This window comes from Podarcis tiliguerta (genome assembly GCF_965153285.1).
Source record: "Podarcis tiliguerta genome assembly, chromosome: 13".
In the NCBI taxonomy this organism is placed as follows: Eukaryota; Metazoa; Chordata; class Lepidosauria; order Squamata; family Lacertidae; genus Podarcis; species Podarcis tiliguerta.
The window spans coordinates 46,691,330-46,707,363 of record NC_139546.1 but is presented as its reverse complement, the minus strand read 5'-3'; the positions used below and the strand labels follow the sequence as shown (position 1 = coordinate 46,707,363).

Here is a 16,034-nt window from a genome sequence, read left to right as displayed (position 1 = left end):
TTTACAATACAAATTTTATCATATTGATGGAATTGATTATTTATTTGAGCAGGGTCTCATAGTTTTAAAAATGTTTATAGATCATATCTTGAACAGACAGCAATATTTTGTGTGTGTTTGGCTTTTGTCAGTTCTGCAGGCATGCACGGAAGTTTCCGATAAGAATTAATGAGCCTCCAACAGGTTTATAGTCCATTTATTTACAATAACACAGAGAGAGTGGCACCGAGCCAACTTCTCTCAAGACATCCGTTGCTCAGTCTGAATCTCCTGCCCTTCCTTCTGCAGCAGGAAGCGCCAGTTCCCCATCATCCTGCCCCTGTGCTTCCCTTGCTCCTTAACCCTTTCCTGCCTTCTAATCCGAGGGGAAGGAGCAGCATCACCGCTGCTCTCAAAGGCAGAGCCTTCCAGACGCTCCCTCCCTCCTGGTTACCTAGCAAAGTTATCAGGGCTGTCTATTTCCCTCAACCTGGGAATCTTGAAGGAAGGGGCCCCCAGTTCTTCTCTTCCTCCTCTGTTAAAGGCTGCTCTGTCTGGGACTGTCTTTCTTCCTGGTCAGAGTCAGACCAGACTCTGGCATCCAACGCTGGCCAGCCCCTGACAGCTTTACAGCAATACACTGATGAAGTATTTGGAAACGGGTATTTCATGCTAGCTACTCCATGTTTTTTGCTCATTAGCATTTAGCATAGCATAGCATAGCACTGTAGAGTTGGAAGGGACCCCGAGGATCATCTAGTCCAACCCCCTGCAATGCAGGAATATGCAGCTGGTCCATACAGGTATCGAACCTGCAACCTTGGCGTTATCAGCACCATGGTCTAACCAACTGAGCTATCCAGGCTGAATACACTACTGTTCACATAAAATGAATTTTCAAGTCAGATTTTTTATGCAACCCCCCCCCCATTTCTTTATGGAAGCAATTAACCCATCACGGATTCTTCCTTAAGCTGGGCTTAAAAAGGCAATGGGCTTGCAGCTACCTTTCACTATGTAGCATAGCTGCAATTTAGCCCACTTCCCTTTGAAGAGTCCCTTGGCTCCCCATCTTCCCTGGGCGCTAACTTGACATTGAGATTGGGAAGGGGGCTTGACATTATGAGGGTGTCACTGGCCATACACTGAAAGACTGCCAGTGAACTACCCTGCATGAGGGGATATGGGGTGGGCTGCCTGCGTACACATGTGTCTTGTGGGGCACCCCCATATCCCATTTACACTGAGGAGCCCCACCCTGGTCTTCTGTAGAGATTTGAAATGTCAGAGAATCTAAGAGATAATAATCAGCACTCCTGCCAAACTGCAAGCCTCCATGATTCTCTGGGGAGAAACCATGACATTTAAACCTTTCCAAGGATTGTAACCTGGATATAAAAGAGAGAGGAGTTAGAGTTATTGAGGAGGCTTACAGATTCATTTTTAAAGCAGTTTTTCTACTGATGAATGTGAATGTTACAAGACAGGGGCTCCTCTACTCCTTGGGGAACATGTGTCATTGAGAGGAGCAGTATTTCCTGACCAGAAAGCAGAATTCTGGGAAAGATTCTGGGAAAGCCTCATGTAGTTTCAGATAATATGATCAACGAGTTGGGATAAAGTTTGGGGACGTCTTGCTGCTGTGAAGCTCGTGTGAAAAATAAAGAAAGGAGGCACGTCCTTCGGAATAACCCTGCCATGCTGAATACATGAGTTGCTTAAAGCATGGTGCTGATACGGCCCAGGTGGAGTTCCCGCCAGCTCCTGCACTTTGAATTGGCCAATGAGAGGCCTGCTCAGGTGAGAGGGGATGCCTTGCTGCTGAAAGGCCATTGGCTGCCCACCTGCCAGGGCAGAACAGAGCCTGTTGAGTCTTCTGCTGCTCTGGTTTAAAGTAAGAAGACAGGCCCAAAGAAACCAGTCTCCTTTCAAAATCCTTGAACGTTAAACAAGAAAGTGGTGGTGCCGGCTGCAGAGAGAACCAATTCCTTGCAAGTGCAGAACGTACCTTACGTAGCACTGGTAAATGTGCCAGTTCCACATATAGGGGTGTTGTACAAGAATAAGGGGCTCAGGCAAACATTAGCCAATCAGTGCTCCCTCATCACAAGGCAGTAGAGAATTAAGGTCACAATGTTCCTTCTCCATTTTGCGAATTCTGCATCTTGTCCTCTAAAGAAGATCAGGGAAGAAGGTTATATATTTTGTGTTCTCATGTTGTACTTTTATGTTCTGAACTGCCTGAGATCTGCTAATGAAGGGTGGTATACAAATTAAATATTAACAATTAAATAATCCCAATTACACTCATGTTTCTGGAAGGACATTCTGAGAACCTCACAGAATAGCCTCTTCTTGGATTGTCTGGGTGGAGCTACTGATGGGAAACATATCTCACAAAGTCTCCCAGGATGCTATATAAGCAGGCCTGGTGGCCCACATGCCATTCACACTGAATCCTAAAATGTGGGCCAAGATCTTCTTACCATTTGTGGGACTCCTTTGCGGGGCCAGCCTGCCACTGACTTCTTCCCAGGCTGCTCCAGGTGAGTTTGCTTCTCTTTCCTTCCTCTTTGCAGCCTTCTCATGCATCTACCTGAAATCTGGGCATCTGGAATCACCCTTAGAAACAGAGATATAACAACCCTTGGATTCTCTTACTCCAACTTGTTTGCTTCTTTGCCAGCAGTAAACAGGATAGTAATTTCAAAGGGACAGATCCCATGGTTCCAAAACAAAAACCCTTTTATTAACATTTGTAAGTGCCTGATTCTGTGCGCTGGGATCTTTGTAGGGGACAGCAGAGACATTCTTCTGATAGGGGCAAAGAAGGCAGGACTCTCACAAACTATGTAGCTGAAATTATTTAGCTGAGATTCCTGCATTACAGGGGGAGGTTCAATCAGGGAGGTTCTATCTATACAGGGAGCACAGCTATCATCAACCCTTGACCAAAGAACCGGTACACTCCTATCTGGGATTGTCGTCTTCTTCCACCGAGCATGCAGCTTACAGAGGGACGCACACGAAACAGGGGGACACCTGCCTAGCCAGCCAAGTCAGTCAGATCAGCCCTGGCGTTCAATGGGGTGACAGATGTCTCAGTCGGATCACCCTCACATCTGGCCTGAGATGTCTCCTGGGGCTCCCAAGTTCAATCATGTATGAGACAATGTGTGCAGAACTAGGTATACTAGGTATACACACGGTGGAATATTGGTTGTGGGCTAGCACTATAAAATGCTGGTTGCATTTCCATTTTTTTGCCAACCTTTGAGTCTACTATCTGACCTACTTACGGACTCTGATAAATCCAGAAGTTCCAACTCTTACATAGGAAAATCAGATCTATTGGTATTCAAATCAGATCTTGAAACCCTTGTATAATTGGAGTGAGCAATATATTTATTGCAATAGTCAAAACAGATTAAGGTACATTGGGGGGGGGGGACAACATCAAGTAAGTTGTAAATAAAATTTGCTTCCCTGAGATAACAGGGTCACATATCACAAAATTAATAATTTCTGTCCAACTCAGGACCTTTATCTTAGCCCGACTGAATGTTTTTCCTTCAGCTTTTGTCAAGGGCAGGTTTTTAAACATCCCCAGAAATGATAGACATTGTGGATGTTCTTTGAATGTGTCGGACATTGTAGAACATATCCTTTTCTACTGTCCTTTTTACAACCTGCTACACAAACGCAAACGCATGCTACCCCCCCTTTTTTGGGTAGTCTAACATCACGGCACAATGAAAATATCTGATTCTATCTGTCTGACATTAACCTGGAATTAACTGCAAGGGGGGCTGAGGTTTTGTTAATAGTATCTCTTGGAGTGCTGAATGGCACTATTTAGCAGGAAGAAATCCCAATGAAATCCCTCAACATTATGTATTTTACATGGCTGTTTATTTCCTGGTTCAACTGGACTTCTCCGCGACCCTTCCCCTCTGCAGGGAAGTGGGACCAATTCGGATGGTCCGCCCCCATCACTTAATGGATCCAAATGGTTTCCAGAGAGTGGTAGGGGATGCTTTATCCCATGTTGATGGCCTTTCAGCTGATTCCCTGGTGGCCTGCTGGAATGTGGAGTTAACCAGGGCTATCGACTGTCTGGCTCCGAAGCGCCCTCTCCGATTGCATGGAGCCCGAACAGCCCCGTGGTTTTCTTTGGAGCTGAGGGCGATGAAACAATCGCTGAGACGGCTAGAGCGTCGGTGGCAGAAAACTCATTCTGAATCTGACCGGACACAGGTTAGAGCTCAACATCGAGCCTACCAAGTGTCGATAGCGACGGCAAAGAAGACTTTCTTCACTGCCTCTATTGCACCTGCAGAAAATAGTAGCAGGAGACTCTTTCAGGTGGTCCGCAATTTAATGGAACCACCTTTACCACCGGGGCCTTGTAAAGACCCCAAGATCTCCTGCAAGATTACTCATATTCGGAAGGAGCTAGAGACCACCGTGGGAGCAGGGCTGGGGCGGGAGAGTGCTAGAGCCCTGTCTGGTCAAGTTACATGGAATCAATTTCAATCTGTTACCCCCGAGGATGTGGACAGGCTGCTTGGACGCGTGAATCCAACCACATGTCTCCTTGATCCTTGCCCATTGTGGCTAATAAAAGCAAGCTGGGAAGGGCTGGGCGATGGGCTCTGCGGGGTGGTGAATGCTTCCCTCTGTGAGGGAACATTCCCAGAGGCGGTCATTAAACCGCTTCTTAAAAAAACATCTTTAGACCCGGCCAGTATGGCCAACCATCGCCCAGTCTCAAATCTTCCATTCTGAACAACTCCAGGCACGCATGGAGGATGCGGACCACTTGGATCCCTTCCAGTCGGGATTCAGGCCTCATCATGGGACTGAAACTGCCTTGGTTGCGCTGGTTGATGAGCTAGGCAAATGTTTTAGGATGCCCTATATTTGTAATGCCTAGAAAGGTTTTGATGAAGTAAGTAAGCATTACAGGGGGTTCAACTAGATGAGCATTGGGGTCCCTTCCAATTCTAGAATTCTATGATTCCACGAAAGAGAATATGCATGGGAAAGAGTGTCAGAGAGAAGGAAAATCACAGGGGTGTAGAGAAGAACAGATGGCAGACAAAATCAAGACTGGAAGGAGTGAGATAAAAAGCAGAGGTTTTAACCTACGGCATTTATTCATTTGCTGATTTTTAAATCATTTCTAAGCTGCTTAAATCTTAAACAGTGCACTAAGCAACATAAAAACTGTAAAGCAATATAAAACCCCTCCATAAAAAAAGCAATATAAAGTCATTATAAACCAGGAATTTCATCTTTCTTTCTGTCTGTCTGTCTATCTATTTGTTACCTTAGGTGCAATGTTGATGTGTACTGCCTCTGGCTCTGTCCCCGAAGACATGATGATTATGTGGCAGGCAGGTGGCCAATCAGGTAACACCTCCGGCATCATAAGTGCACGCATTGGTAGCACAGCATACCTCAGCATTGTAGATGAACTCATTGCGGCGCTGGACTACACCGCCTGTAATGTACTCTCTCGTACATCCAACGCTGAGTACCAAACTGAAGTCAATGAACCTGAAGGTAAAAACTCTCGACACAGTTGGGGCTTAGTTTTCCTTTGAAAAGCATGGTTTGGGAGCGGGGTGATTGTTTCCAGATTGCTTAAGATCCTCCCAGGGACTGACCATTTCAAGACTGCTTCCTCCTTAATTCAGAAATTCATTTCTGCTTTCCATTATGGCCTGTTGAGATAAGACTTTCCCCACCAGTTGCCATGATATCGGTGCTAGTATTGGCTAAAGACACTACTTGAAACTGCAATCAGTCCGGTAGAGGTCTGAACAGTAATTCTCCTCTTATCTCTGCAGAAAGCTTTTCACCGTTCTTGAACACTACTAAATGCATGTTTTTATCAGAAAGTAATAATGGGAGAAGGAAAGGAAAGAATGTGTACCCTGCAGGGGCCAAGGTGTCTCCCACAATAATTTCCACCCCCATTAAAAACCATTCCCAGCTTCAGCCAAGGATCCTTCTAACCTTCATCTGCCTGTTGATCATGTTTACCCAGCACAGGGTGACCTAGATGAACAGATGGTGCCCTTCTATTGGAGGCAGATTTCTATATCCTTGCCCTGGTGGCCAAGTCCACACATTTAAGGAGCTCCGTACCTAGTTAGCTGCTCCAGGAGCAACTGTGCAGAGATGGTATCATTGGATATGGGAAGTTTTTATCTATCCTTGGTTTTCAAACCCACCAATACCTTCTCTGGGAAGGCTGGGGTGCTTTTTGTGCTGGGCGGTTTCTTTATATATGTTTGAGAAAGGAACTGTTTAAATATTCCTGGAATCTCCATTATCCCACCGTGTCCTCATCCAGCTCAAGGAAGCCCCATGTATGTGCCACAGATCTTCCTACTCAGGTCCACACACACAAGAACTTCAGTTAAATCCCCTTTGCTCCTTAAAGCTTTCATTAAGTATTTACATCCTCTATCTACAGATTAAAAATGTTTGTCAGAGAATCCAGCAGAAAATAATCAGCACTAAATGGTGTCATAAATGTTGTCCATCAATTATGTCTAAACTTAATAGCTGTTGCCTCTTTCTCTCATACTTTCTCCAACCCAAAACTTAAAAAGACAAAGGGAACGGTCTCCATGAGAACCTCTATCGCACCAACCATAAAGAAAGCAGCCTTCAGCGAGCACCAACAATCCTCACCGGCATGGTCATAGGGCTCAATGCAAGTGAAGTTTCTGTCCAGTGGGTAAAGAATGCCCTCCTCAAAGGTCACCGTGTGAATCCCCAAGACTTGAAGGGCAGCATCAAGGATTCCCTCTTGGCCCTCAGCCAGGTGGTAATCCCCTACTCTGACTGGAACAACGGCACTTCATACTCCTGTACATTTACCCGCACAGCAGGCACCGTGGAGCCCACCCAGAAGCCTGAGGAGAAATCCCAGGGTGAAAAGTGATGCAAACCCCATCCTCAGCATCACCACCTCCTCAGCCTGTCCCAGATTAAATAATTTCCATGTATCCATGTTTGGCCTAAGGCTGAATAAAAGTGAGCAAACTCACAGATATCTCTTGATGTGATCACTTGATTGAGGTGGCGGGTGGGTTCTGGAAAGAAGTGGGGAATAGATTAATCTCCCTCCAAAATCATGTTGAAGTTTGATTATTGTAGAAGCAAAGTGTGTTTAGCACATAACCATGAAGTTCACTGGGGGGGCTTTTGGCTAGTCACTGTCTCTTAGCCTATCCTTTCTCACCAGGGTTTAGACTCTCCCAGAGCACAGATTTTGTGTCTCTCCCCCCTCCCCGAAGCAGAGCATGTCCTATAAAAGGAAAGGTGAGTGGAGTGACAACAATTCATTTTGCTGACCAGTTTCTTCTGCCTATTGATCATGTTTACCCAGCATCAGCTGACCTAGATGAACAGGTGGTGCAGTTCTGTTGGAGGCAGATTTTCATATCCTTGCTCTGGTGGTCCAGTCCACACGTTAAGGAGCTACGTAGCTAGCTGAGATTCCTGCTTTGCAGGGGGTTGGACTAGGTGACCCTTGGGACCCTTCCAACTCAATAATCCCACGATTCAAGGAAAAGAAAATATGCATGGGAAAGAGGATCAGAGAGAAGGAAAATCACAGGGGTATAGAGACGAACGGATGGCAGACAAAAGCAAGAAGCGAAGGACTGAGATGGAAAGGAGAGGTTTTAATCCAAGGCATTCAATGATTTTCAAATCATTTCTAAGCTGCTTTATATTTAAAAATAACACACTTAAGGAGTGCAAAAAGACAATGTGCCGCATGCCGTGAAGCATGTATTAAAAATGCAGAAGGTAGGCAAACCCTTCAGAATAACCCTGTCAAGAATTCCCGTGTTCATCAGAATGTCATCATAGCCCTTTCTAGATGCTCCTTCTTTCAAGACCACCATTTCCTAAATGCTTCCTGTCCATCAGGTATGTCTAAATCTAATAACTGTTGCCTCTCCTTTTGTCTCATACTAACCCCCACCGGAAACTTAAAAAGACAAGGTGAATGGTCCCCATGCCAATTTCTATTGTACTGTGAAGAAACCAGGCTTCAGCAAGCACAGACAATGCTCACCGGCTTGGTCACAGGGCTCAATACGAGTGAAGTTTCTGTTAAGTGGATTACTAATAATAATAATAATTTATACTCCACCCATCAGGCTGGGCTTTCCCAGCCATTTTGGGCAGCTCCCAACAGAATTCAAAGTACAATAAAAAATCAAACATGAAAAACCTCCCTAAACAGGGAGGCCTTCAAATGTGTTCTATAAGTCAGATAGTTGTTTATTTCTTTGAAATCTGATGGGAGTGTGTTCCACAGGGCGGGCGCCACTACTGAGAAGGCCCTCTGTCTATATTCCTCACTGTGGGTCAGCATGTGAACACCTGAGTATTGAAGGACAGCAGCAAGGTTTCCCTCTTGGCCTTCAGCCAGGTGATAGTTTCCTACGCTGACTGAATCAATGACACCATGAAGCTCACCCAGAGGCCTGAGGAGAATTCCCAGAGTGAAAAATGATGCACGCCCCTTCCTCAACATCTCTCTGACTCTGTCCCTGAAGGCATGAAGATTATGAGACTGGCAGGTGGCCAATCAGGTAGCACCTCTGGCATCATAAGTGTACGCACTGATAGCACAGCATACCTCACCGTTGCACAACTAGTCGTTTTGCAGGTGGGAGGGGGCAAAGAGAGAGAGGACAAAGTTAAGCCACGCAGGCAATTCCTGAAGTTGGGTTGAAAAGAAAAAGGGTGGAGAGCTTCCTTGTTCTCTGGCTCTCGGCAAGCAACCTTGGGTGGGTCTCCCTAACCGGTGGCCTCCGCTAGCTCTACATGGGTGATTTGGTGGGTGGGGGACGACACACACGCCTGCATGGTCTAAGGAGGGTGAGAGGCACCCATTGCTTAAGGCAGTGGTTCTCAACCAGTGTGCCCTGGCACCCTGAGGTGATTTGAATTGTGGTCAGGGGTGCCGCGGGCAACACTGTCCTCTGTCCCTCTTTCCTTCCCTCCCCCCTATGATGTCCTCTCACATTTCTGACTCTCAAAGTCTTGCACAGCTGTTTGTTGCAAACCTAATACAAGTGAAAGCTGCCCCTGGGGCTGGCCATTGGGTGCTGGTTGCCAGGAGGTGGGCGGCCTTGAAGTAAGCAAGCAAGCGGGCGAGGAGCCAAGCCGGCCAGTCTGCCAGCCATTGCTGTTGGGAATGGACAGACAAGTGGGAAGCTGGGCAGGGAGGCAGGTACCATGCTGGCTTTTATTGTGCTTGCTGTATGCAATGCCTGCCTGGAAGCTGAGTGCCCAGTCCTGAAGGGGAGCCTTTCTTCCATGCAGGCCCGACAGGGCCCACTGCTGCCATTGCTGCTCCCTGGGCAAGAGGCTGGCTTCACTTTCACCCCTGGCCAGTCTCCGTTGGGCCTCCAAGTCTGGGGACATCTTCTTCCCAGGCCCCTGTGGGGCTGTGTGAGGAGGCGCCTCTCTTTAGGGCAGGAAGGGGGCAGCTCTGAGACCAGGAGCGGCAGGGGTGGCCTTTCAGGTGCTATTGAACTATATATTCCATTTTCATTGATGGGCCATTGGTTTTGCTGGCTGGGCTACGTTGGAAATGAGTGTGCAAAAAGGGTTACTGGAGGTGAAATAAGGGTGGTTTCCTGCCCCTGGGAAATTTAAGAGGTTTGTCTCAAATTAGTGTTTGAGATCCAAGGTATGGCTGTACTAGGTGTTGGGAACGGCAGGTGTGGTGTTTGCAAGCTGCCCCATAGGCACCTAATTAGCCACTGTAAGAAAAGCATGGAGGAACAGATGGGCTGCTGGCTGATCCAAAACATTATTCTTATGTTCTTATCCTTCTTTAAGGGTGTTCTGGGTCTGAGCCCAACCAGTAATTTACTGACGTGATGTGGTCATAGTGCTCCACATCATAGTGCTCCAAACCTCTCTGGTATTAGCTAGTGATAGAGGAAGCATAATGTGACAGAGTTCAGTCACAATGTCCTCACACGACCACCACTGGCAAACGGTAAAGTGGAGGAGGAAATCACTGAAGCAAATAAGGCCAGCAGAATTTATTGAAAAAAATCAGGAGGATAAGAATGTGTGGCAGCTCCGTATCAACACAGTGCCCGGTTGGGTCATGACTACCATATTTCGGGATGGGACAGAAAGAGCAGGGGATAAAGTTTCTTTTCTTGTTCTCCCCCTCTAAAACAAGGTGCATTCGGTCGCCTTCAGTGAAGGTAACCCAAAGCCTCCGGAGCGCGGCGGGAATTCCCACTGCGCCCTGGAGGCGTCAAGCAGCTACCTTGGAAGCTTGCAGAGCGACAGGGGGCGGTGTGCATAAAATGAATTTTCAAGTCAGACCTTTTATGCACCCCCCCCTTTTCTTTATGGAAGCAATTAACCCATCACCGATTGTTCCTTAAGCTGGTCTTAAAAAGGCAATGGGCTTGCAGCTACCTTTCACTTTGTAGCGTAGCTGCAATTTAGCCCACGTCCCTTTGAAGAGTCCCTTGGCTCCCTATCTTCCCTGGGCGCTAACTTGACATTGAGATTGGGAAGGGGGCTTGACATCATGAGGGTGTCACTGGCCATACACTGAAAGACTGTCAGTGAACTACCCTGCATGAGGGGATATGGGGTGGGCTGCCTGCGTACACATGTGTCTTGCGGGGTACCCCCATATCCCATTTACACTGAGGAGCCCTAGTTCCCCCGGCTGGGGGGCTGGGAGGGATACACGCCCAATGCCTAAGCCAAGGTCTTCCTATATTTGAAAGGTTAATAAAGTTGTGGCCAAATTTCCATTCCATAACACGTTGTCATGCGTCATTATCCCTTTCTGGTTGTCCCTGGGAAGGTCGCCACCTGGTCACGCAATGTTTACCCAGCCTAGAGTGACTTAGATGAACAGGTGGTGCACGTCTATTGGAGGCAGATTTTTATATCCTTGCCTTGGTGGCCCATTCCACACATTTAAGGAGCTACCTAGGTAACTGTGCAGAGGTTATGGGATATGGTGTGGGATGTAATACATCAGTACAGTCAATTACAACATGCTTTGCTTCCTAGAGTGGACACTGTCAGGCGGGTGTTTAATTTCCTGTTCCCCCTGTAAGTGACTCAGCAGATGGGCATGGTTCTATAAAAGGGCAAGTCACACAGTCATGTTGTCTCAGCTAACTCTCAGTTCATTCTCACAGCCATTTTGTTGTCTGCTGGCGCTCAGCCAGCAGCACTTGGGCCCATCCTCACAAAGGATGTAAGCCACATTCTGTGTTTGCAACCTGAAGCTTAAAGCCTGCCTTCTAGGATGTGTACTGTGACCAACTTGTGAGTAAACTTATTGTTATACTTTTAAAGACAAACTTGTGAGTCTTTATTGTATTTTCAGCGGGAGAATAGGGGACACCAGGAATAATCCATCTAGGCAAGTCAGATTGGATTAGTCATCTTGTAGAGATTCAAGGATTGTAACCTGGATATAAAAGAGAGAGGCGTTAGAGTTACTGAGGAGGTTTACAGATTCATTTTTAAAGCAGTTTTTCTACCACTACTGATGAATATGAATGTTACAAGACAGGGGCTCCTCTACTCCTTGGGGAACATGTGTCATTGAGAGGAGCAATATTTCCAGACCAGAAAGCAGAATGTAGGTAGATTCTGGGAAAGCCTCATGTAGTTTCAGAGATTATGATCAACGAGTTGGGATAAAGTTTGGGGACGTCTTGCTGCTGTGCAGCTGGTGTGAAAAATAAAGAAAGGAGGCACGTCTTTCAGAATAACCCTGCCATGATGAATACATCAGTTGCTTAAAGCATGGTGCTGATACGGCCCAGGTGGAGTTTCCGCCAGCTCCTGCACTTTGAATTGGCCAATGAGAGGCCTGCTCAGGTGAGAGGGGATGCCTTGCTGCTGAAAGGCCATTGGCTGCCCACCTGCCAGGGCAGAACAGAGCCTGTTGAGTCTTCTGCTGCTCTGGTTTAAAGTAAGAAGACAGGCCCAAAGAAACCAGTCTCCTTTCAAAATCCTTGAACGTTAAACAAGAAAGTGGTGGTGCCGGCTGCAGAGAGAACCAATTCCTTGCAAGTGCAGAACGTACCTTATGTAGCACTGGTAAATGTGCCAGTTCCACATATAGGGGTGTTGTACAAGAGTAAGGGGCTCAGACAAACATTAGCCAATCGGTGCTCCCTCATCACAAGGCAGCAGAGAATTAAGGTCACAATGTTCCTTCTCCATTTTGCTAATTCTGCATCTTGTCCTCTAAAGAAGATCAGGGAAGAAGATTATATATTTTGTGTTCTCATGTTGTACTTTGATGTTCTGAACTGCCTGTGATCTGCTAATGAAGGGTGATATGCAAATTAAATAATAACAGTAGGCGAACTTCCCCATAGCTATTAGGATTTCCCACAAATCCCAATTGCACTCAAGTTTCTGGAAGGACTTTCTGAGAATCTCATAGAATAGCCTCTTCTTGGATTGTCTGGGTGGAGCTACTGATGGGAAACAAAGTCTCCCAGGATGCTATATAAGCAGGCCTGATGGCCCACATGCCATTCACACTGAATCCTATAATGTGGGCCAAATCTTCTTACCATTTGTGGGACTCCTTTGCGGGGCCAGCCTGCCACTGACTTCTTCCCAGGCTGATACAGGTGAGTTTGCTTCTCTTTCCTTCCTCTATGCAGCCTTCTCATGCATCTACCTGAAATCTGAGCATCTGGAACCACCCTTAGAAACAGAGCAATAACAACCCTTGGATTCTCTTACTCCAACTTTTCTGCTTATTTGTCAGCAGTAAATGGGATAGTCATTTGAAAGTCTTTCCAAAAATACCCTTTTATTAACATTTATAAGTACCTGTTTCTGTGTGCTGCGATCTTTGTAGATTTAGGGGACAGAAGAGACATTCTTCTGATAGGGGCAAAGAAGGCAGGGCTCTCACCAACTATGTAGCTGAAATAATTTAGCTGAGATTCCTGCATTACAGAGGGAGGTTCTATCAGGGAGGTTTTTCTATGCAGGGAGCGCAGCTATCATCAAGCTTTGACCGAAGAACCGGTACACTCCTATCTGGGATGGTCTTCCTCTTCCACTGAGCATGCAGCTTAGGGAGGGATGCACATGAAACAGGGGGACACCTGCCTAGCCAGCCAAGTCAGTCAGATCAGCCCTGGCGTTCAATGGGGTGACAGATGTCTCAGTCGGATCCCCCTCACATCCGTCTTCAGACGTCTCCTGGGGCTCCCAAGTTCAATCATGTATGAGACAATGTGTGCAGAACTAGGAATACACACGATGGAATATTGAGTGTGGGCTAGCACTATAAAATACGGGTTGCATTTCCATTTTTTTGGAAACCTTTGAGTCTACTCTCTGACCTACTTATGGACTCTGATAAATCCAGAAGTTCCAACTCTTACATAGGAAAATCAGATCTATTGGTATTCAAATCAGATCTTGAAACCCTTGTATAATTGGAGTGAGCAATATATTTATTGCAATAGTCAAAACAGATTAAGGTACATTGGGGGGGGGAACAACATCAAGTCAGGTGTAAATAAAATTTGCTCCCCCGAGATAACAGGGTCACATATCTCAAAATTAATAATTTCTGTCCAACTCAGGACCTTTATCTTAGCCTGACTGAATGTTTTTCCTTCAGCTTTTGTCAAGGGCAGACTGAGTTTGGTGCTCACAGCTCTAAGTTGTGAGTCCACAGCACTTAGACCTGCTCCCTGCAGTGGATGTTCTCTGGAAGTGCCTTCCCAGCTTGCCTAGCCCAGTCGGGGCTGAAGAGGTTGAGCCCAGTCGTTGGCACTGGCTCAGAGGCGAAGCTGACATGGGTTATGGGCCCAGTGGCTTCTGACGCTGATGCCGGACGGCAGAACAGAAGCTGCATGTTGGATTTATTTGCGGTGCCTAGAAGCAGAGTTTCTGGAGCTGTTTTCCACGCTGCTACTGCTGCTTGATTTATGGAGGTATGTTGCTGGCTGCCAAGAAAAGAAGATAGCGTCCCTGTTTGCCTGTTAATTGCGCTCTGAGTGGGAAAGAGAGTGGCTGAAGGAGTCTAAGGCTTTATTTTGTGTTTCAAGTAGGGAAGTGTCTTGCTTTAATTAATAGCAGACATGGCCTGTGCACATTCCGGCCAGATGGCTCTATCCTCTCCTCTCCTCATGCCCAAGACCTATCCAACGTGGCAGGTCAAAATGAAAGCGCTTTTACAGAGGGAAAAGCTATTCCACGCCATAGAAGATGACCCTCCCCAGGAGGATGCAGATGAATGGCCTGAGTGGCATGTTGCAGACATGAGAGCCCGGGGACAATTGTTTTGAGTGTTTCAGACCACTTGTTGGTAAACTTAGAGGGTCAAGAGACTGCACGAGCTGTTTGGCATAAACTGAGAGATATGCATTTGAGACAAAATGCCGGTTCCAGCGTGATTTTCTTCACGAAGCTGTGCAGGCTGCAATTAAAGAAAGATGATGATTTGCCCAGCCATCTGTCCCAATTAAAACGCCTCAGACAGGACCTTGTTCAGCGAGACCTGAATATTTCAGAGGCTGTGTTTGCAATGTTAATGATAAATAGCCTAGATGATTCTTTTGACGATGTAGCTGCTCAAATTTCTACCATGCCTTCTGACCGGCTAACAGAAGATTATGTGTCTAGCGTGCTCTTGAATGCGTGGGATTGCAGACAGGCTGTTAAAGAAAGCCGGGACAATGCTGTTGAAAATGTGCCTAAGTCTCCAGCAGGGAAAGTGAAAGTGCTGCTAAAGCTCTAAAATTGTGGCTTTTCATGTGGAGCTCAAGGCCATATGAGTTTCCAGTGTAAGAAAACTTCAAAGAAGAAGGGCAACCTCAAAGGCAGAGGGGGAGGAGGATGAAATCCCCAAGGACCGGCTACATCAAAGGCTTCGGTCTCACGCTGCTCCAATCAGCGTGGGTGGAGTTTTTTTGTCATAGACTGTACCACGTATCTAAAGATAAGGATCTCTCTGTTCATCTTGAGAAGCAGGAGAAAGCAATTCATTAAGCAGGTGGAACTGTTCTCAGAAGTTTGGCTCAAGGAACTGTGTTTTTAAAGAGCCTTAATGCAACAATTGGGACGCGGGTGGCGCTGTGGGTAAAACCTCAGCGCCTAGGATTTGCCGATCGCATGGTCGGTGGTTCGAGTCCCCGCAGCGGGGTGAGCTCCCGTCGTTCGGTCCCAGCTCCTGCCCACCTAGCAGTTCGAAAGCACCCTTAAGTGCAAGTAGATAAATAGATACCGCTTTATAGTGGGAAGGTAAACGGTGTTTCTGTGTGCTGCTCTGGTGCCGGTTCGCCAGAGCAGCTTCGTCACGCTGGCCAGCGTGACCCGGAAGTGTCTGCGGACAGCGCTGGCTCCTGGCCTCTAGAGTGAGATGAGCGCACAACCCTAGAGTCTGTCAAGGGGCAGGGGTACCTTTAATGCAACAATTAAGAATGTCTTGTATGCTCCTCATCTTCAGGACTATCTTTTGAGTGTTTCTCAGCTTGATTATCAAGGGTTCAAGGTGGTTTTTGCTGGATCTCGTTTTGAAATTCGTCGAGATGGCAAGCTCATTCTGTATGCCAAATGTGTTAATGGTTTATATCAATTGCCTTTTGTTTGTTGCTGAAGCAACTGAGAAAACATGTTGTAACATTTCTGTAGATAAGAATGAGAAGCTGCATGATCAATGTATTCATGAGTACCACCGTCTTTATGATCATTTGCATTTTCAGGCAGTGGCTAAAATGCCAGGCATGGTTGAGGGCATGAAACTGAAAAAATGACCTTACCATATGAAAGGTGTTTCTTGCACTGAAAATAAGGCTAAGCAAGCTCCCAAAGGTGTAAAATCTGGGAGAGAAGCCAAGAAACCTTATGAAGTCATACATGCTGACTTGGTGGGACCTCTAGCACTCTCTAGAGGCAACTCACGTTTTTTCATGGTGCTGACAGATTCCCATTCAAGATATGTTTGGGTCTATATGCTGCAGAAGAAATCTGAAGCT

The 16,034-nt window shown here is 46.5% G+C and overlaps 1 protein-coding gene and 1 long non-coding RNA gene across 2 annotated transcripts in view; both read left to right on the top strand.

Annotated features, from left to right (window-relative positions):
* The first annotated feature begins 5,496 nt into the window (after positions 1 to 5,496).
* Positions 5,497 to 7,045, top strand: LOC310663254. Its single transcript, XR_014504443.1, has 2 exons — positions 5,497 to 5,547; positions 6,606 to 7,045. It is a non-coding gene; the product is annotated as an uncharacterized lncRNA (long non-coding RNA).
* A 5,550-nt stretch (positions 7,046 to 12,595) lies between these two features.
* LOC310663156 (uncharacterized protein) overlaps positions 12,596 to 16,034 on the top strand; it is a 106,776-nt gene continuing 103,337 nt past the window's right edge. Inside the window, exon 1 of the transcript XR_014504378.1 lies at positions 12,596 to 12,665. The gene's annotated coding sequence lies outside the window, so the exon portion shown is untranslated. The remainder of the gene's footprint in view (positions 12,666 to 16,034) is intronic.